The sequence below is a fragment of the Lagopus leucura genome, unplaced genomic scaffold (assembly GCF_019238085.1).
Source record: "Lagopus leucura isolate 7727_CA_CO unplaced genomic scaffold, USGS_WTPT01 Super-Scaffold_73, whole genome shotgun sequence".
NCBI classification, from domain to species: Eukaryota; Metazoa; Chordata; class Aves; order Galliformes; family Phasianidae; genus Lagopus; species Lagopus leucura.
In genome coordinates, this window is record NW_024962252.1 from 90,324,907 (window position 1) to 90,347,826 (window position 22,920).

Here is a 22,920-nt window from a genome sequence, read left to right on the forward strand (position 1 = left end):
TTAGTGGGAATTGTGTTGTTTGTGGCTTAGAACAAAGTTAAAATTGCCTCATTTTAGTGGTGACTGACAAAATGAGTTGCCTGTAACCACGCCTGGCATTCAGATCTGTGCCTTCTGGCCCCAAAGACTGCAGTGCTCCCTTACCAAGGGAAATACTTGTCTTCTGAAGTTACAGAAACGTGGTAACTCAGAAGGGAAACTGAGCTCACAAAGGCTGATGCCCAGGCCGAGCTGTCACTCAGCAGGGCCGCGCTCCCACACAAAGCCCATCCAACAGAGCGGCCTCGCAGGGTGCAGCCGCACACCGTCCCGCACTGCATCCCTCAGCGCTCCAGGGAAATGATGCCTTTTGTGCTGCTCAGGAGTTTAGAGGGAGCACTTCCAGAGCAGCAGTAAGCTGTACCGGAGACATCTCAATTGTAATTAAACCTTTTATTCATTTTTCTCCTTTTGTGCACCATATTAGAAGTTGAACAGCATATTCTCTAAAAGGGCATAAGAAGTTTTAAACAATGATTAGGCTTAAATTTGAATCTAAGTATCCAGGCAGTTTAGGTTGATCTCCTATCATGCTGAAAACAGAAGAGACATTGTGGCTGAGGTTAAAGGAAGGTGAACTTCAGCGTGCAGGATGGCAGCTGGAGAAGGATTTTCAGCTCTACCTGCTAAAGTCTGCCTGACTCCAAAAGTGCAACTTTGGTGTGTGAATGCCTTTCTTGCTCTGGGGCTGGGGAGGTTCCCCTGCTGGCCTGGGCTCATCGTGTTCTGTGGCTGAGCAAAGGGGCCAAAGTTTTGTGTGTGTCCCACATGAGATTGCCAGCAGGTGAAACCCTCCAAATGAAGGTTTTAACATCTTTCTCAGGCACCCGCTGTGCCTCGACCACAGTGTGGTCAGGTCAGCATAGAGATGACCATGTCAAATCTTGTCTTTGTCTATGAAGATGTACTTAAAAATCTTGTGGTAACCATCCTGGTTTTGAGTCTCTGACTCCAGCAATAATTTCAGATCCATTTTCCAGTGGCATTGGTGTTTTACTCTGGGAAGTGCTGTGGCTTTCAGAGAACAGCAAGTTTTCCTTCTACTTTTTTTAATTTCTTTTAATTACAAAAGTTACTAAGTGAAATCCCCAAGAGTTCCAAATAGCTGCCACACATCTTTCTTTCACACTTTCAGGGATTTAGGACGTCTGCCAACAGTAAAAAGCAAAAAAGAAGCTTAAATGTATTAAATGAATTGAAGTGCCCTTGAAGCTTGAAGTGACCTCTCTTCTAGTCCATTTGCTTTTCAGTGTTTTTCAATAACTCCTAGCTCATTTTCATTTCATACTCTTTTCTTTTTCTTGTAATCATTGGTTCTTCATTTTTTTCTCTCTTCTATCTTTTCTGCTTCTGAAAGGAGAAATAGAATCACTGAATCATAGAATCATGGAATCAATAAAGTTGGATAAGACCACTATGTCCAATTGTTGACTCATTCTCCACCAGGTCCACTAACCATGTCCCTCAGTCTCCACAGTTTTTGAACACCTCCAGGGATGGTGACTCCACCACCTCCCTGGGCAGCCTGTGTCAGTATCTCACCACTCTTTCTTAGAAGAAACTTTTCCTAATATCCAACCTGAACTTCCCCTGGCGCAACTTGAGGCCATTCCCTCTTATCCTACACTGTTACCTGGGAGAAGAGACTGACCCCCACCCCACCTCACCATAACCTCCTTTCAGGAAGCTTTAAGGAGTAATAAGGTCTCCCCTGAGCCTTCTCTTCTCCAGACTGAACAATCCCAGTCCCCTCAGATGCTCCCCATAAGGCTTGTGCTCCAAACCCTTTACAACTTTGTTGCCCTTCTTAAGACATTCTCCAAACAAACAAACCACGGGAGCCCAACCAGCTACTTGCATGGTGTCCACTGATGTTATGTTTTGTCATGCATACATCTATGCCCCTTTGCTTTCCTTCATTCTCTGTTTCATTCCTATCCCTTTCTTCTCTCACATCTCTATTTTCCATGCTTAACTGCTGCATGTATTTTACATTGCCCTCCAAGCTTTGTCCTGCAGACGTTTTTCTCAGTTTCTCAGCTGCTAAAGCTGTTGTTGGCTGCATATAAGTAAGTAAGAGTGTAGCTGATACATGTGCACACACATATCTTCAAGCCAGCTATAGGAAACCCCTGTGTATGTGTACTGAGCTGTAACTGATTGGCCTTCCCTGGGCTCACAGTGCTGTGGGTGCTCCCAGCTGTGCTCTGTTGTACGCCATTACCATGATTACATGGGCAGTTGCAGTAATTGTGCCATATACAGATGACTTATTAGTTCTGCAGTTATGCATTTTTGTGAATAGTTACTGTGGATGGTGGCCTGATAATAGTTTTTCAGGCTTCAGTCTGATCTTTGCTTATTTATCATTTTGGTAGCTTAAAAAGTAGCTTAAAAAGGAAGCCAAGGCAGTTCTTTTCAGAGCCAAAACTGAAACATTTTTGCTCAGGTTACAACTCAGGCCACCAACAGTTGTCACAGCTGTCCTGCAGAGCAGCTTCACACCAGCATGTAGATAAGAGTGACGGATGCAGCCCTGTTCAGAGAGATATGTGTGCCTTGCTCAGGGCACTTGAGTTGTCCCACTGGACTCAATGTAACTATTTCTGTTTTTAAAGATCAGCAGTGAGTTAAGTACCTTAGTGAATGGTGGCACCTAAGGGAGGTGACAGATTTTCTTCCTGAAGCAGGAAGCTTTCTATGCTACAGCCCTGGCTGGATGTGAAATCACATTTTTCTTAATATCCTTGTAGGAAGGAATCAGAAGGTGCCAATATCTGCCTTCCCAGCTACATTGCACCAATAGTTTGGGAGAAACAGGGAAAAAAGTGAAGCAGAATCACAGAAGATTTTGGAGCCTTTCATCCAGATTGCCCAATGGCCTGCCTGAATGCATCTCCCAGCTCTGTTATGAGAGCAGGAGGGAAGAGATTAGTCAGGTTATGGTCACTTTGAAGTGAAGAACAGACCTGTGCAAAGATGCTCCTTGATCAAAAGGATGCAGTGATAAGATAGGAGCCACTGAAGTCTGGAGAGATGGTACAGACACCTGTATTCAGATGGAAACAGAGCTAAATGTCCCATTTAATGCAAGGGTTTGTTACTCATCTGGTAAACAGGAAAAATTGAAAATAACTGTGCGCACTGATTTTCAGGCACAATAGAGCTTAATATTAAGGAGTTTTAGTCAGTCTTTTCCAGAGTGGGATTTCAGACAGGGAAGATTTAGTGAGGAGGTGGAAAATGAGCAGTGAGTTTGTGAATTGCATCTGAATCAAGGAAAAAATGAAAAACTGAATAACTTTTCAAGACTTTTTTTTACTCCCATCTGAAAAGGAGAGGTGAGAAAGTGATGAAAATTAGTTTCAGGCAAATTTCCATTTTACATGAGCAGTCAGGAGCATGAGAAGGTTACTGCTTTATCTGAGTGAGATTTGTTGTTTTCAAAACAAATGTTATACTCAACATTTGCAGGCTTGATAGTTTCTGGACAGGATTTTTTTAGGAGATTTTGGTAAGGTTAGTCTAGTTATTTTGAGTGTATGCAGTGTTTTGGGGCTTGCTTTAGTTGCAGGTTTCTTTTGTAATGAAGGTACAATATTTAATGGCACCAACCTGATGATAAAAAGGAATGAAGAAAATGATGTTTTTCTTCCTGGTTTTGAAAATCAAAGAGGCACTTTTAGGGAACTCAAACAGCTATATATAGCATGTTCTTTGAGGTTGCATTTCTTTTCATGTATAAATATGTAAATAAAATAAGGCTTACTGCTTCTTGTTTGAAAATTAACCTAAGATATTCCATACCACAGCATGAAAAATAAAACTTCTGGACACTAGTAGAATCCCCTGCGATTCTCACTGTGGCACAAAATTTCATTAAGATGAAATATTTCAGAATAGACTGAATTTCATCTCCTACTGGAAATGCTTTTAAGCTTTTTGGACCAGCTTTTATTAACTTACATCCATTAAAAAATGATCAAGTTACACTTTTCTATTTTATAAAGCTCACAACAACTGGCAGGAATGCCCAGTATGAAGGGCACAGAGGAAAATAGAAAGTTGAAAGTAATTTACAGTGGGAAAATATTTAGCAAATGAAATATAGACATATTTATTGAATAAAGGGTTGGTTGCTTTATTATTATTTGTTTGTATACTGAGAAATTTGGAGCAGGGGCACCAGCAGAGCCCTCTTGTGGATGCTGCTCTGCACAAGCTGTGATGCATTTCCAGTATAAGTCCAGTTAGAAAGATGGGGAAGTATTGTCTGATCCAGAGAAATTAGGGAAACAGCAATTGCTGGCAATTGCCTCTCTTCCTGTTGCCAGAGGAACATCATAAATGGTTTTACAAGATGTTTAGAAGTGAGAATAATAATCTGTGGACATATTTAAGACACTTTTCTTTTTTAAGTATTCCTCCTCCATTTTTAATAGAATTTATTATTAGGATTTCTTAGGTGGCAGAGAGGCTCCTGCATGTTTGATATGTTACACATGCATGGGAAAAGATTACTGAAACTTTATGTCTTCATTGGTGTAAATTAGAGTGAGTGTCAATCCATTGATCTCAGTCTTCCATTTCTGGTCATTTAGCATTTGCTTCCAATTTGGGTTCTGTATTTCAGTAAGAAAAAATGATTTTTGGCAAATTCTCTCTATTCTTTGGGAAAATTATCATAACTCCTCAATGTCCAACTGGAATGATTTTTTAATCCTTCTTGATTTTCTTTATTAGAATTTCTGAACAAATTGATCTGCTGTTATGAGCAGTTCACAATTCCCTACAAACAAATGTGAGCAATCAGAAGCTGTTCTCAAAGGTCCTCCATTGCTCTCTTGTTACTTCCTGACTTTATGGGTCTTCCCTGACTTCCCATCCTTCTCTCCTAGAACCTGACTCCATGTCTCAGTGAATTTCACCAGAAGTACCAGGCTTTCCCTCCTTCTCCTCTTCAAAGAAAAAGACACACCAGATCTGTGCAATGAGGGAATCACAGAATATTTCAAGTTGGAAGGGACCTGTAAAGCTCATTGAGTGCAACCTCTATGCCTTAACTCATTCCACGTGCACAGCTGCCTTACTTCTCTGTAAGAAAATGTTTGCCCAGGTAACCCAGCTATGATGGCACCCGAAACTAATGAGCAGTGTGCTCGCTTCTTCAAAACGTATCTCTACTTCCAGTCTTTCACCCAGCCTACATTCCCTCTCTGCATTTGTTCTTTTGCTGAAAGCAATGCAAGATACTTTGAAAAATGAAAGGTTTCTGTCTGCATCTGGCGTTAGCCTGTCTGTGAATCACAACGTACTGAGACATGTCCATGGTAGACATATCTTCCCTCCCATCTTTATCCCCATGGATATGTGCTAATCATTTGGTTGTTGAAGCCCTGACTTTTTGGCTCCCCCAGTATCAACTGACAAAAGACACACATTAGCATTATCCCAGATTGTGTCTGTCACCCAAGGTCACGCAAGATAAGCCGCCAGCTGTCCACTCCACCAAGGCACGGTACATTGGACACTAATTAAACTGTATTCAGTGCGGTTCAGAGTGATTCAGGATGCCAAGATGCCTCGGCTGAGTTATGCAAAATGTATTAGCTCAAATTGCTCTGCCAGTACAAAATGCATTACAGCAGCATCCAAATATTTTCAGAATCCAGGACATGAGATTTAATAAATTAAAGAATAACCAGATAATCGATTTCTGACATATTAGAGGAGGGATCCAAGTGCCTAAAGGAGTAGGAATTTAACCAAGGAAATGCTCATTTTTTCATGGATGAAAAGCTTGGTTCATAACAGCCCAAGTCTGAGTATCCCTGGGTCATGAGAAACTGAGTAGTAATTCAGAATTCTGAAAAATGATTTTAATTTTCATTTCAGTTATCTAAACACAAAATAAATTTGCTGTCTTCTTTTCTTAATTCTAGTAGAAGAACCATATTATTTTTCAGCCTCTAAATGAACAGCAGGCATAGTAAGGGGAAAAAAAATATATTATTTTTGCCAGGAAATGTCATTTTTGCTGTGGAAATGCTGAAGTTTCTCCATGAAAATGGAATTTCCCTTCAGAAGTAATTTAGCAAAGAAAAATGAGTTTTGTCCAGTGAATTATACCCCCTTCCATACAAAAAGCTTTTTGGCATTAAGCCTTCACCACAGAAAGCTGAGCAGGAAACCTGACAGTTGTTCCTGACATGAAAATAACTTCCCGGTTCAAGGAGGGTTTGAGTGCCTGTTCACATCAATCTATGTCAAGAAGTCTTCAGGGGTTTAATTTTTATTGAAAGCGTAAAAGAAAGGCAAATATTGAACAGGTACATTTGCTGTCCTCGTCCCGTAAGCTAACAAACAACATATTGATGGGGATGTGCTGGAATCCATGGGACTACAGGACAGGGAGGATATGCCCTGCAGTACCCTTCATCTACCAATTATTAACACCATTAAAGCTGCAAGAGACAAAAGTGGTACCCTAGTAGGCGCTGGTGTACTGATGGTCCTTGTCCTCTAAAAACTCAGCAGTCTAACAAGGCAGACAAATGACAGAAGAAAGAAGGTGTTACTGTTATCATCACCGGTGGAAGGGGAGCACCAAAAGCTTCATGGATTTGTCCTGATAGCAGAGCTGGGTGTAAGACCTGAAGCACCAAGGTGCCACCAAGCTCTGAGGTTGGATTCCTTGTGCTTGACTATGGATTTTGTAGTACTATCCATTCATCCTCCTCAAGAACTGGCCTGAACGGCTAAGACATGCTTTTTTTTCCTTTCTTTTTTTTTCTGAAACTTGGTGATGCTATGACTGTCCCTCTACACCGTCAGTCCCAAGTTTCTTGACCTTTTCTGTGACCTTCAAAGGAAAAACCCACAGCTGAAGGAACAAAAGTTTTGTATGTTTCCACACTAAAAAGCTTTCCTGAAATCAAGAGCTCTTATGATAACACTATAATCTGCGCATCCTGATGGTTTTACTCCCTGCCTTTTTCCTTGGCCTCTCCAGATGTCCCTACTTGCTGCTATAAAGGAAGGTTATTATTCCCACACCGACTTCAGCCTTTGATTGAAGTGTGGTTTTTCAAGCTGGAGGGAGGAGGAAATAGCAGAGCAGTAAAGCCATAGTTCATGGTGTTAAACAGTGCAGCATCTCACTGAAGATCCAGGTGTGGGCTGAATGAACTGAATGATCCTGGTTAGCTCTCTGAGCATTACGCTTAATAAAGTTAAGACAGGAGGCTGGCAATCAGCACCTTCCATCCATCTAGCACAGCTGGCTCAGAAAATCTGGGAAGCATCCATAATATGTCCGAAGCTAAATCCACAAGCCCTTTAGTCGAAACTCAGCTTTCAAAGTTCCAATATTATTCGAAGCAGTAAGATTTTCCTCTGGACCTAATTGCACTGGGGGGGGAAAAAAAATCTGGAGTTTTCTCTGAACTAATCTCATCTGAACTTTTCAAACTACAGTTTTTCACATGAAAAAAGTGGCTTCTTGTGATTCTTTGGCACTTTTTCTGTTCAGAAAGGAAATTCAATGGGAACTTCAGCATTCACATACAAACAGATGTGCATAACCATACACTGACTTTTTTTCCACCCTAAACCACAAAGATATTAACACTTTTCACCACTTCAGACCAAATTTCAAGTGCTGGAGCTGCTGTGGAAAGACTGAGACCCTGTTTACATGAAGGCAGTGGACACTGCTATGATTTTATCAAAGTAATAACCTGGCAATGGCTATTCCTTCTTCCCTTCTTTGCTACATCAGCATAACTATCCAGGTGCAAATTTCCTTCTTGGAAGTCATTGTCCTCAGTTTTCGGAGGTACAACTCTTTTGGGGATGACAGTGAGATCAGGAGCCCCTGGGCATCAGGGGGAGCAGCAAAGCAACCCCCACCCCTTCTAGGGGTGGGCAGCTCTGCAAGGCAGAGGACACTGGTGGACCCAGACTCCACCAAGCCCATGAGGTATTATGCTTGTAAAGCAGCCATCATGATTTGCAGTTTAGTATTGAAGTCCTTAGAATTTTATGAACATAAAGCCCAAAGGATGGAAGTTTTAAGCTGTCTGAAATCTCAGCTATGTTACTATTATAAGACTAAAAGTATTCGTGGCTTAGATCAGTCCCCACTGCTGAGGACAGGCCCTGAAGTCCGGACTACTCGCAAAAACGTAATTTATTATTTCAGTTGTTTTGTCTTCACGCCTTCTTTCTCAGCAGTTTGTGCTTCATAATCTCCTGTGAGAACCTGCTTTTGTATGAGAACAAACTTCGTGCTGACCCATGCTCACAAATTCTGCAGTTTTACTGCTGGAATCTGGCCTCTGTGTTTGCTCAAAAGGAGAATGAATTTGCTGATGTTCTGGGAATATTGCAGAGATAGGAATTTTAATAGGGGTTTTGGCCAGAGCTGGGGTTACGTTTCCTGGGTGCAATAATGATGGCAAAAAGTTTCTGTAGGTCTGAATATCTGAATTCCGATCCAGACAATTACATCATTGCTGTAGCTATTTCTTGTTTTGATAATGGTATGGGGTATCTTTTCCCATCCAACACTGAAATATAAGTAAGGAAAAAGTGAAAGGAGCATCTTCTCTGTCCTACATCAGTCCCATTAGAGACGAATCAGGTTCCTTGGAAGCTCTGCAAGTCCCAAGTGGCATATGTCAGCCCTGTCTTTGTGTTAGATTTACTCATCTTTAAACACATGATACATCTGTTTACTCACTCTGATAACAAACACACAGAGTCTTAAATCTCAGCCCAGTGCTGCAACTCTCCATTGATGTGTGTGTTATCTACAGGAGTTAACTTTCAGAGCAAGAGATGCCCCCACAAGATGGTGGTGAGTTCTAAAGTATCAAGTGATCATTTCCAAATTGCAACAGAAGGAGCATCCCGGGGCAGGGGCTCAGTTTTTTATTTTTGACTTGTACTTAGCACTGTGTAGTACAGAGCTACCCAAAAGGCAGTCTCTGGTTAGTGAGAAACAGGCAGTTGTCAGCAGACATTGGTTAGCTGTTCTTGGGTCAGAAGTACAGGAAAGAAAAGGTCAGCATTAGTTCATATTACTTTTGTCCTGGACCTAAGCAGGCACATTCATTCTCCCGCGTCTGATGCTTCTGGCCACAAACCATGGGATTTGCAACTGATGGCATAATGTCACAGGCTCTAATTCAGTCATCACTGGGGCAAATGCAATCTTACCAAGTGATGCGAAGTTGATGAACCAACCCTGCTACAATGCTGATACATGTCTGAGCAGCCAGCTGGTATTAGTTGCAAGTACTTGTGTCAGATGTTAGCCAAAACATCGCTCTCCTTTTGAAATGCAGTCTCTGTTTTGTCTTTTAACTTTCCTCAATTAAAAGACAAAGCTATAGCATATTGCTATGCCACTATATATCTCATGATAAAGAAATCAAATCACAAGACACAAAGAATAAAGGCAAAAAAAGGAGCAAACATCTGCTGCACAACTGGGATAGGCATGCATCTTTGTTCTGAACTACACACCATTGGCACAGGAGATGATGTGCACCTCTGTGCCGAAACTGCATCAAATGGGAAACATGGCTGGCTGCCATATACAATCACCCCTTTACAGACAGCCATTTCCAAGCACTACAGCTGCTGGTAATGAAATCTGATCACCCAACAGTAACCTCACTGCTTCACTAGATGTACATTACAGCCTCACTAGTCTTGTCCCTTCAATAGCACCTACTGCCACGGTCTATACATGTGTGCACCACACCTATCGCTCAAGTCATTCAGGTCAGTCTTGTACAACCTCACACATATTTGCATCTTACATATTGTAGCAATTCTCCCAGCCTCTGTTTCTCTGTCGAGCAATGCATACATGTACTCCCTTGTACTTACTTGCCAAACCAGCCAGGACCACCCTTGTGCCTCTTCATAAGCCATTTGCTGAGTGGTTATCCACCCACATAGTGCACAAATTATCTTAAGAAGCAATTTCTGTTAAATGCATCTTGGAGCAGAAATCCAATTCAGTTGTTCAACAAAGATAGAAGATAATTAAGTAATTCTTTTCTTCTGAGGACAACTCTTCTAAATGCAATCAGAAACTCTTCCTCCAGCATCTGCGTTTATTTACGCATGGCCAGTGAGAAATGAAAATTCCTTCTCTGCTTACAATGTACTTGACCACAGGTTACCAATGTAAAAAGAGGACTTTATTCCAAGGCTCAGTGCACTTTTATTTCTTTACAAGCTGGCACTATGCTTGCAGTACAGAGTTAGTATCCTGCAAACTTTCTTGGGAGTATGCCTCTGGGCAGCAGCACTTGATTTACAGTTCTGTAATGTAAAGACATTTGGAATGAAAACTCTGATTTTCATAAACCTCATCCTCAGGATGATGCATAGGTAAATGTTTTGGCTGAAGTGTTCAGGGGAACTGTGGGATTTACACCATTGTTTCCAACTTGGTGCAAATTGGGTGCCTTACTTCATAGGCTCTTTTGAAAATGAATCCCAGGCTCTTGTATCAAAGCCCAGGGCAGGAAAAAGGTGTAGGTATCTTCTAGCTTGGAAATAAGGCATATTAAATTGGCTTGTAGCCATGTTACTATATGAGCCTGGCCTATGTAAATATAATTTAAATTAAAAATAATAAAAAAATCTCTTCCCCAAAAGCAAATATTGTCCAAATGTTAAGCTTCTACCCATACCTTCAAGAGAATTGACAGCGATTTCTCCAGAGATCCATCCTGTTGGAGTTTTCTAGTGTAAGCTGAGGACACAGGAGAGCATTTCATTTTTGATTGTCTCTTTCCACCACTATAATCTTTGTAACTATAAACCTGTAAAATTCCATCCTAACTATACCACTCTTCTAACTGTACATTTGTCAATTGTGTAACCTTTTATGGTAGATACTTGGATTTTTCAGTCTGCAGCAGTTTGGAGGATTGCTGAGACAGAGGTTGCATCTTAATAGTCAACAAAAGTGTCATTTGCTGTGAATTTTCTACCTGAATCCTTTTGGAAAAGTCTTTATAGAGTTTTCCAGGGTTACATAGGAAAGTGGTGTTGGAGGCTTTAATTGAAGTTGTGTATCTTTGTTCCTGACTGTGAATATCAGTATCAAGGTCAGTAGCCCTTGAGTGGTACCTCTGCTTTTGGTTTCAAAGTACCTTATGGCTACATTACTGGAAAATTTGGATTTTGCTGGTCAGAATAGAGTATATAGATTAATGCATGGATTCAAAAGGTACAATTGCATGCTATCACACTAAACATGGCAGATACCTTCCAGGTTTGTATTGGTTTCAGTACAGTAAAATATGGGGTAGAGTAGCAGGTGCACAAGAAATGCAGTGATGAAATGGTTAAAACAAATTTTAAAATCTTATAGATTCTGAAAGATCTTGGAAGTGTTTAAAAGTAATCACTGTGACTGATAGAAGAAATAACAGAAAGGAAAAGAAACAGTAAGATTAGTTGCTAGGAAAAACAAAAACAACAAATCATTAAAATACAAGGCTTAATTTATAAAAGAAATACAGGTTAAGCCTTGGAGTTAAATTGTTCATTTCCTGATTCATTAAAACCTTCCTTCCTCCAGAATAACTGGCAATTGCAAAAGTTCTGCCCTAGAGGGATGTTCAGGTAATAAAGGAGAAAGGATCCAGAGGCAAGTGAATTAAAGAGTTACAAGAAAGTCCTCCAAAGATACTTTGCTTGTTTACACATTCAAAAGGGAAGCTGACTGCTTAGCATTCACACTCTGCACACAAGCATGCAAGGTGTTGTGTCAGACAATACTGAGGACTGTGTAGATTGTATAAAGTAATCAGAATAAATTTTAATAGCCACAGATTATTTTTTTTTATTGATCCCCAGAACAGACATAAAGAGCATAAATGGTGTTCTCTCTCACAGGCGTCTGAAGGGAATGGCATCACACTGCTTTGTGCTGGTTTTGTATGATTGAAGTGAAATATCTATTTTTGAAGTGAAATATCTACTTTTATTGCCCTTACACAGCCCTTTCAGTGTTCATCTCAGAGTGTTTAGCCCTAAAAGGATAAATTAGCCCTATTGTTTCACTTGTGTCTACTGGAGGACTTTCAGGAAGGGATAGATGTAGTACTTAGGGACACAGTTTAGGACAATAGTGGTAGGCAGGCAGTTGGACTAGATGATCTTAGAGGTCTTTTCCAACCTTAATGATTCTACGATTCTACTGAGAACGCTGAGGAGAAGAACATATATGCCATTCAGCTAAGGCACGTCCTAGAATTCAAGGGGCTACAATCCTCATTGGTGTAATAGTAAAGCAAGTTATACTTTCCATCGCTAAACTACCATTAGGATGGCTTGCTATAAATAAAAACTAGGTTCTTCATCACTAAAGCAGCATTGCTCACTAATGATTATTCCATATAAGAGGGAAGTGGTAATCCATGCTTTTCCATGTAGGGAGTCCAGATTATTAAAGGGATTTAGGTGGAAGCTAAAGTTGAATCAAAGCTAATGAGAGATTAGTGCCTAAAAGAAGATAAAATTTAGGCTTGGGTACTTTTGTGGCATTAGAAGTCAACTTCTGGGCATGAGGATACCTCTTAGCTCGCATGGGCCAATAGTGTTAACACTTAGACTTTGATTTCTGTTAAACTCACGGTGTCATGAACGTTCATAGGATCCATTCTGGAAATGCTCAGAACAGTGGACAAGAACTGTAGCATGCATATACTTTTGCAGGGCTTGGATCTTGCTGCCTTCAGTGGTCTGTGGCTCAGGATTGTGAATATTTATAGAAAACATATTGCTCTAGTTACCACCCAGCTCCAAGGAGAGAATGTTAAACAGATTATTCTGATCTTTCTCAAGGTTCCTTGTTTCTCCATTGTGTCAGAAAACAAACCTTGAGGCCTCTTGTGAGAGCAATCATTGTGTATACGGAATGTGAAACATTTCTAATTTGTACAAGGAAGCTCAATGGCATATACTGTACAAACACACACAAAAACAACATTTGGAAATAATAAACATGTTTATGATGGCAATCTTTGCTTTTATTATTTTAGGATTTTGTCTGGATTTGAAACAATTGTTACAAGTACTAGCTTCAGTCTTTCATTACTAACACACTCATAACCCTTACCTCTCTAGTAAAGGGGCTATATTCCTCCTTCTTAAGGTGTACCAATTATTTTTAAGTGTACCAGCTGCTCATACACCAATCTGACAGATTTAGAGAGCTTAACAGACAATTGAGATCTTGAAGTTCCTTTGGTTCTGTATGGGAACTGCTGAATCACAACCTGAACCTCTGATTGATCACCTGAGGCAAGCAATTCACCTGTGCTGGTGGAAGGGGTGGAGCCTGGCTGCACCTCTCCTAGACCCCTTTAAGAGCTGACTACCAGGGGGGAAGGGTTTCTTCTGGAGATCCCCTCTGCAAGAGTTTCGTAAATGAGCCCAGGATATGGGTAGGCATCCTATCTTTTCTGCTTTGGTGTAATAACTATGTGCCAAGCTCTTTGGTATACCTCATATTATAACATCTGTACTTCCCATTGCTTGTACAGGTTCTTTTAAATCTAACTGCTGTATTCAAATTTTGATTCAAGTAAATTCATCTACTAGAATTTGAGTGGAGAAGTTCTCTGGCTTGTGAACTTCTTACTCATAAAGATAGTTGATAGTAACTGAAACTGTACTTCCAGTTCTGAGATGGAGGTTCAAGAGTAGTGTAGCTCCAAAGGTACAATTGTAATACGCAGCTGGTATTATGAGCCGGTATATGAGGTGGCTCAGCTCCTCCACGCTCTGAGTATGCGAGATCTTGTGGCTGATCCTGCACTGCTACACCGGCTCTTTCCAGTGTTGGGTATTTCCCTGCTTGAAAAAGAAATTTCCCACGTTCTCCTCATTTAAACAGAAGAGAAGGAGTGAGTAAACCTGGCCAATATAACAAAAATGCATTTTCCAGAAACACTGCATCACACTTCTTTCAATTCCGTTTTTAAATCTATTTGTAAAAATGCCCACATCTTGAATACAGTACTTGCTTTTGGATTAGCTACAAAATCTAATTTGCTCTGAAATTAACTTTTGTCCTTCCTTTTTCTTTCTTTGCCTCAAATTCAGACAAAAACAATATGTATTTTTATGTCAGCTTTACTCAAAACAGTCTAATTTGTCAATGAAAGAAAAAAAATTGGTTGCTTGCCCATCAGTGATAATTGCCTGTTCTGTAAAATGCTTCAGAAACATTATGAGTGTGGAGGCCTTTACAAAGTCCCAGCAGTTCTATGATGAAAGAACTGCTGAATTGTTCCAGCTAGCGGAGATTTGTCACTAGTGCAGATGAGAAAACCATGGACACCCTTCTGCCCCATCCTGCACAAACTCACCTGAGCTGGAGAATGTGAGAAGAGCAGAGACCTCAGCTTGCTCTTCCCAGAAGAAAACGTTCAAAACAAATAGGGCATTAGAACTACAGACTGTTTAGGAAGTAATCTGAATGTTGCATGGGAGGTATTTCAGATGTATATATTCTATAAAGTTACAGTTCTCCAATACAATCCACTTTCTGTATTTGGAAAGCCTTGGAGCACCCTGAAGACAGAGGATGCTATGCTCTTAACAGGGCACTGCTTTTCATCCACACACTAAGCATCCATTAAAGAAACTCCATACAAGGATTGGGGAGAATGATGAAAGTTCATTTTTAGGATAGGTTTATTTTTATCTTATTTTTTGGAAGAGTTAATTTTTTTTTTATACATCTCTCTCCAATGAGAGCTCAGAATGTCTGAAATAGCGCAGCATCTTGGAGTGAAATTTTCCTCAGGAGACTGATTTTCTTTTATTTTTATTGCTGAGGAGAGCAGGAATTTATTAAAGCCTAGAAAAGTGGAGGAATTGGAACTTTCCTGCCAAGGTAGATGAATTCCCAAGCTTCTCTAATCACTGCTGAGAAGTTCTTTTACTGACTTTCCCTTGTAGCAGAGAGGCAATATTTTGTCCATATTATCAGCTGACAAATAAAACAACTGAAGTCCAAAAGGGGGAAGAGGGGAGAGAATTGCTCAAAAATGTATTTAAAGACACAAGCTTTCCTGTAGAGGAGTTTGTTTGGTGAGAAATGGATCTCTTGCTACAGTCTCCAGTTTAAACTGGCTGACCCAGAAGGAAGAAAGTGCCTGGGAAAGAAGCAAAGGCAAATAAATAAAAAGTAAAAAGCAAATACAAAATAGGATTTGCCTTTCCTACTTTTCAAAATTATGTGGGTATGATGGGACTTGTGTCTTACCTCTTCGGGAGCCAAGTTTTATGTTTGTTCATACCATGTAGTAAAGAGCCTAATAGGAGTCTACTGTACAGCCTCCCTGATGTTGCATACTAATGATGGAAAAGTTAATTAAGGCAGTCAGTGTTTACCACTGGTTCAGAGAATGGAAATTTCTGAGGTCTGATGGTGCTTGGTGACATGGCAGCTAAGTTTCTAGGCTCAGTTACAACCCACACCTCAACTTCCAACTCTTGCTCTCTAGATTCCCATTTCCTGTATGTTCATACTCCTCCCCTTTTCCTTCCTTGTTCACTTCCCCCTTCATCCATCTCTCATTCCTCAGGTTCCTACCCTCATCTCATAGTTCATGTTGAGCTGCCATAGTGGCAGTTGTTGCCATACTGATGGCAATTATGGGGATGAGGAAAGCAGAGCAAGGTAAGCCATAGCTGATGAAATATCCTTCCCCTTTGTAACATACAGGGATGGAGAATTTGCTTGGATTTTAAATGGGGTTGATCTTAACCTCAGAACAAAATAGATATTTCTTATTGTTTGAAATATTTCAGATACAAGGAATTTCCTCCTTCCTTGCTATTTGAATTCTCTGATTTTTCAAAAACATTTAAGAGACTAATCAGTCGTGTTCAGATCTCACACACATTAAAGTTCTGTTTATGTCAGAGCAGAGGGACCTGGTAGAGCCTGCACTCAGTCAAGAGATTGGCAGGCATTGGCATACCTGCTCTGACTTCAAATTGCTTTGGTGTGGTGACAGGGGAATTGAGATTCAGGGAGGTGTTCTACAGAAGTGGCAAAGCTTTTGGGCTAATTACCACTCACCCATACATAGAGATGCACTCTAACAGTCACCTCTGAACAAGCTGGATCAGGGATGTCTGTCTGATCTGCAGTCGCGCTTTTGAGTTGCAGTGATCTGCAGAGTTCACAGAGTTAATGTCTGAATAGAAAGGCTGATGAACACCCAGCCTGCTGGGCCACCTCATTTCAGTTTTTGCATTACAGAATGAGCTGCTGAGGTGGTGATAAATACATTGTTATGGGAATAACAGCAGTGGGGAAGTAGAAGTTCTGTGTTTTTTCAGAGGCAAAATTTTCAATCAGAAGGATGTAGCTAATATACTGAAACTACAGAAATTAGGAACTCAGTTCTCTAATTTGAAATTCTTGAAGTCATACAGGTTTGCTTGTCTGCATAAGCAGCAGCAAGGAATAATGGAGAGGGGATGGAGGTAATCATGGTTGGCTTTGCAGTGATATCAGGAGGTGCTGCAAGGGCGGTGATAGTGTTAATCCGCAAAGGAAACCAGGGAGCAGCACCCAGACTTGCCTTCCCACTCCAGGTTCCTCTTACACCAGCCCTTGCAGAGTGCCACCTCTCTGGAGGACTGACCTGTGAGAGTGCATTCAAGCGCAGAAAAAATCTTTCTGCTAGTCTTTACAGGCTGTTTTGCCTGCAGGAGGATGGAAGGACTGTGGGGAAGCAGTGCTATAGGCTTTCACTGCCCTGCTCTTTATTAAGAAGCTTTGGGTCTCTGCCCAGTGGATGTAACTGCTCCAAATAAAAACCTATTAAAGAAACAAAAGGGAGCTAATATCAACTGCTTGAGGTTTCAGTGGCACTTCACCTCCCTACTTATGAGCAGTGCCTGATGTATAGATGTTGTTTGGAAGCTAGGCAACCTTCTACCAAAATAAGACATGAGCCTTTTTCAATCTGCAAGTGCGCAGAGAGGTGGGTGTATATAACAATAGGTTACCTTGTGGTTGAGATCAGAAATAATGTTGCAGCATCTCCTTTATTCCATGATTTTCCATATACTCTGCAGTCCTTTTCCTTCCAAAAGTTATATAAGATAAAAAGGGGGAGATGATAAACCACATTCCCACTCTTTTGTTAATACAAATGCTTGAAAATGACCAAAGAGCAACCACAAGTCTAATTAGTTTGAAGGAAAAAAGGTTAGCTAAGCACCTGTAATGAGATTCAAACTCCCAGAGAACACTGCTTTTCCAAAGAGATTCTGATGGTCACCCAACAGAAACCTCAGCTCAGAAACAGCTTCTCTGTGAAGGGAAGAAGGGTTTCCAGCCAGCAGTAAGGTTGTGTATACAAGAATCTGTGCTTCAGCCTACTGCCAGCCTTGAGCAGGATGGCAAAATAGTGAATATTGTCATGGAAACTGCTGTTAGCATGGGCTAACTTTTCAGCTATTGAAAAATAATTCAAGTAGTATTTTTATTTATTGGTGGGAGGAGACCTGGTAAGGTGCTGTTGTAATTCTTAATTCATTTTTTAGAAGGAGCATGCTTTCAGATAGGTATCTCTGAAGTAGAGAAGGGACCAAACTGGAGTTTCTTATCTTCCTGGCTCGTAGAATGATGGGTAGATTTGTTTTGGCATGTCTGCCCAGATTTAAGCTTGTTTAGAACCCACAATGTGCTTATTCAAATCATAAGAATAATAATAATAAAAAACATCCAGGGGCCTCCTTTTGCTTGCTTTTTGGACTCAGTCCAAAATGGCAGAGCTTTTGCAAGACCAGACTGCCTCCAAATGAACTTACAATATTTCCACTGCTGGGGCTAAATGTTGGCTCAGTTATTCATGGGATGTTTGTGCTGACAGACCCAAATGTGAGTCTGGCTCCAGCCTCGGACCTACACCTCTGTGTATTAACCTACTCCTATTCCAGACAGAAACTCGAATATTATGATCTTGAGCCACTTTTACTCTTTTAAAATCATTAAAAGACATTTCTGATCTATATACATGCTGAAATATCCATGAAAAAGAATAACGTAGAAGGATGACTGCAAGGTAAAAAATGATACCTTGTATTTTTCCTCATCTAGATGTAATAAAGCAGTCCACAGGATCTTCGCTGTGATTTCACAGTGAACACCCAAAACAAATTTTGGTGTGTGTGTGGGTGTGCTTCTTTCTTTGCCACCCACCCTCTTCCCCATTATTCCTCTTCCTTCCAGTACTGCAGAAGGAAGCACTGAGGTGAGCATTCCTGCAGCAGCTGTTCAGACTTGTCCAAAATGCACGCTGCTCCCCACGCAGCCGCAGCCACCGGGGCACCAGGCCCCCTCCAGCCTCTGGCTAAGGGCTGCACCTTACCTCATCTTTCCACTCTCTTCCAGGTTCCTGTCCTGCTGTCTGGGGGAGAGTTTTGGCAGCCTGCCCAACCAACTGTTGCCCGGAGTACTCCCAGGTGCGGGGATGAGTGGCATTGGCATCAACATAACTGATAGCTCTCAATGTAAGCATCCTTTGCCCACAGGGAAGAATGTATACATCTCTACTGTAGCTGCATGCCGATACCTCTTTCTCTTGCCTACCATCTTCTCCTTTCTTGCATACATATTGTCTGTCTTTTCTATAGTTAAAGAAAAATGTAATTGCAATGCATGGACAAAGCTGCTTTCTGAAGACGGTAAACCGAGTAGCTTATTGTCCATAAACAGAAAAACCTTTCTGGATACTGGATACATACTGCATTTTTTAAAGTTGCTATTATTTATATTACATGTTCCCGAAACTCCTGACAGAGACCCTATAATTTCATGAATTAGTCCAGACACATCACAAGAGCTTCTCTTTCTGCGGCTGATTTCTTGGCAAAAAAAAAGAAAGAAAGAAAGAAAGAAAGAAAAAAGCAAAATCATCATTGGCAGACTTTAGGTGAAGAGTTTTGGATGTGTACACAGAGTTATTCACCTCGTCTTTCATTAATAGTTTGTGTGTGGTATTTTGTTATATTAACATTTCTTTTTCAAGATTTTGGAGTACATGACATCAGAATGGTTTTGCTGGTAAAATCAGACATAGCTGTGGTATTAGGAATTATTCTAGACATAGTTAAGTCTTGTTGTAGCTGTACTTGCTGCAGCACACAGCTGGGTCTGCTACATGCCACGAAAGGCAAACAAGAATGGCTTTTTCTTAAAATGAGTATGGAAAGGCTCCCAAAGGAAATGTTTTTGTTTTTTTGAAATCTTTGTGTAGCATAGAAAGGGAATTTGTGGAAGAATGATAACAAGAGAGAGCACGTCTGTGAGAGAGATAAGACTGAAAAGAGCTGGTAAGCAAAAGTGCTCAAAGTTGAGTTCACGGAACAGTACAACCTTTAGAAAAGCCAATGCTCTTTTAGTCATGTAATTGGGTACTGATTTCCTGTGAAATACAGATCTCAAAATCAGTAAAATGGAAATATAAATTCTGTTTTTAAAGTCATATAATAAACACTCTTTGTTCTCTACATTAAATCTAAGAAAACAAATGCATTCTTGCAGGGCACAGTTTTAGGTTTTGCACTGACTTTTCTTTTCCAGTGATTTATATACAAGCACCATCTTGTGCATTCTTTCCAAGATACCATGTATGGCATGCCTCAGACAGCAAATGCTCAAATGCTCTGCCTGCACAATTTCCATTAACAGCTCCAGAAACAAGAATGGGTGAAGGTGACTGGCTGAGTGACCAGCTGGTTATTGAAGCAAAATAATGCATAAGTATATTTGCATGAATTTATGCATGTGTATTTTAATATATATGTGTGTATGTGTATACTTTGAGATTGAATAGACATTCACTCTGTAGCTCTGCTTTCCATGATTAACCTCTATTAGCATTGCAATTACAAATACCTGGTCAATGTTTCCCTTTGATCTAACCTGCCTGTCACTCAATAGTCTTTTAAACTTCACATTTCCTCTCCATTTCTTGACATTTGTCATTGTCTTCCTTGTGAATGCTGCCTTGCTATTCTCTAAAGCTGGCCAAAAAGCATGAGGAGGGTAGATTGTGGTATCAAGTACCATGCTTGAAGCTCAGAGGCAGCTGCCATGTCCTAAAAGGTTTCTTTATTCTGTGCCGGCAGAGCTTTGCAATTGTCCAAATACCAAATATTCACTTCCCTCCCCTTTAGCCTCCATTGAAAAAAATACCCCAGAATAACAATAAGTTATTCCCTCTTTCCAGCCTAGCCCAGTGTACATTAATACACCTTGTAATTGCTTGTCTCTACTGGCTTTAGTCCTTTGCCCTTTCTTCTCCTTCTTTTTGTACGTCAGCTTCATCATTGATCCTATTCACTCTGTTCCCACCACTGAAATCTAAGTCCCAAATGCAAGCAAAAAATACTCAGCTATTCATGACAAATTGAATGGCTCAATTTAAGGGGGAGATAGCACCTCATCTACTGTTACTATTCACTATAATAATCTCCATCACTCGTTCACTGGAGAAAGTGGCATGCCCTGGGTTCAAGTACAGACTATGCTGATGATCTGTGGCTTGAAAGGACTAGAAGGAGTGTTGCACATGACAGGGAGTCACCTTTCTGCCTTTGAAGGTTTTTGTGTATTCACATCAATACAATGGTCAACACTGCTAAGAGTCCAGGAATGCTATTCTGTTCACCCCTGAGCTGGCAGGATCCCAGCCCTCTTGCAACAACACGCCAGAAAATAAGCCAAGAAGGCTAAAACAGGGCCAGAACCTCAGCTGGTAGAAATTTGCTGTCTATGTAACCACTTCTGCTATAGGAGGGGTGTTTTGTACTAAGGAAAATCAGGGGAAAAAGCAAGCTTTGGCAAGTGTTCCACCTTGGCAGAGGTGCGTGTGTGTCTCGTAGCTGCTGGTGTCTTTGCCATTGGCTCCTAGCTGCCTTAAAGGAGCTGCACATAGGATGAGACCCATCAGTGGTGTTGATACAGAGTGCCAGCATTTCTTGAGCTGATCAAAACTCCTATTAACAGAAAATTGAGTTTTCAACAGCACAAGGATGTACACAGGAAAGCCTGCACTCCTCAATTCTTTTTGTTTTTGGACTTTTCATGAGCTGGCTGAAAATGTCAGAAAGTTTTCTCTGAAAAATGGGAAAAGAATCAATTAATTGGTAAATTCTGTCCACGAGGATCTGATTTTGGCATTTCTGTGCTAAAAAGATTCTCCTTCTGGAAAATTTAACTAAATATTTTCAGTCAGTGAAAACATTATTCCATTTTTTCTTGTTAATGAAACTTAAAACATTTCACTTTTTTTCCATGTACTGTTTTTGCAGCTGCATAACCAAACAGTTTCAAATACAGGATTATGTTTTTTTGTTTTTCCCTGTTAACTTCATTAGCTGCAGCATAGTGGACTGCAAATCCCCATTTCCCTGCATTTCACCAGCAGTGTAACTATGCTGCATTACCAGAAAGTGGTCAGAGAGTGGAGATAAAATTATGTTAGTTACAAATGGTAGTGCAGCACACTGATTTCCTGAAGTACAAACAGTTGCAAAAACTATCCAGGACCAATAGGCTTTCACATCACTGGCAGCCAGAAAAGCTTGTGGGGGCATTACTCCTATTAGAGAAGTTTATGTCCTGGTGAGTAAATTCCAGCCCTTCTGCACAACCAGCAGTGTACAGCTACCCTGCAGAAATGGTTTGTTCTACCCACAAAAATTAGAACAAACAAGTGGGCATGCCCGACCTTATCCATGTTTTTCAGGTGATAGGGTCTGTCCAGATTTTTTGATAGATCCTGGGTAGCTAAAAGACTATTCAGGGGGCTGACATTTTCTTTGATTTTCTTGGAAGAGCAGGATATTAGAGGTAACATCTGCCTGCCAATTACCTGATCGTAGCTCCCACTCAAACGCAATCAAGGACGCTGTGAAATAGGATGAAGCAACCAAGTTGCATGGCAGCGATAAATGCTAACACAGACCAAAGCTCAGTGGTGGATTGGTCTTGCTGCAGAACTTCTGCTGGCTGAGCCTGGATGATCCTGAGCTGACGTGGAAAAGATGGAGGTCATCTGCTATGGCCCAGAGTGCTCTGAGGCTCTACAGCAGAAACTTGTTTTATGAAGTATATTTTGGTTGTTTAATGCTATGCATATTGTTTCCCAGGCTTCACAAAGAATCAGCTTTGCAGTTCTTGCCTCTCTGAATGAGAAACATTGCTTTAAAAAGGCTTTGAATGATACTGAATCATTTTATGCAGTGTTCTAACTATATGCTGCCTCTGATCAGAGGATCCTGGGGAAGATGTCAGACAAACAGCCATTAAAAGGAGGCGATTTGTAGATTTAGTTCTGTTTAACCCAGAGATTTCTTCTTGTAGGTCTTGGCTTCAGCTGAATCAAATACAGGAAAGAGTATTTTTCAAGGTACTTTACTATTTCCAGCCAAAACCAGGAAAAGCATATTAAGTAAACTTTCTAAAGATTGAGGAATTTGGCTTTTGGATTATAACTGGTTATTGTTTTCTCTAGACCAGTCTTATTCCCCTCATCTCACTGCCATTATTCCCTGTTTTGTGTAAATCAAAATGACATCCAAAATGTTGGCCAAATGGGAGCAAGAAGTGTGCTGGGCTGTATAGATTTTACCACAGCAAGCCTTAATTGTTTTGTTCAAAATCAGGTCTCAATGCCAAATCATAAGGTTATAATACATTGTTCAGAAATACTGTTTCCTAGTTGAGGTTCCTTGTTTTTTAACTTGTTGGGTACATGGACATTAGTCACATTTGACAGAATTTTCTACCATCCCAAGGGCTGATAA

At 40.6% G+C, this 22,920-nt stretch overlaps 1 long non-coding RNA gene across 1 annotated transcript in view; it reads left to right on the plus strand.

Annotated features, from left to right (window-relative positions):
• The window catches only part of LOC122183619, a 78,797-nt gene that overhangs the window by 50,607 nt on the left and 5,270 nt on the right, over positions 1-22,920 (plus strand). The window contains exon 2 of the long non-coding RNA XR_006180296.1: positions 18,500-18,618. This is a non-coding gene — a long non-coding RNA (uncharacterized LOC122183619). The remainder of the gene's footprint in view (positions 1-18,499; positions 18,619-22,920) is intronic.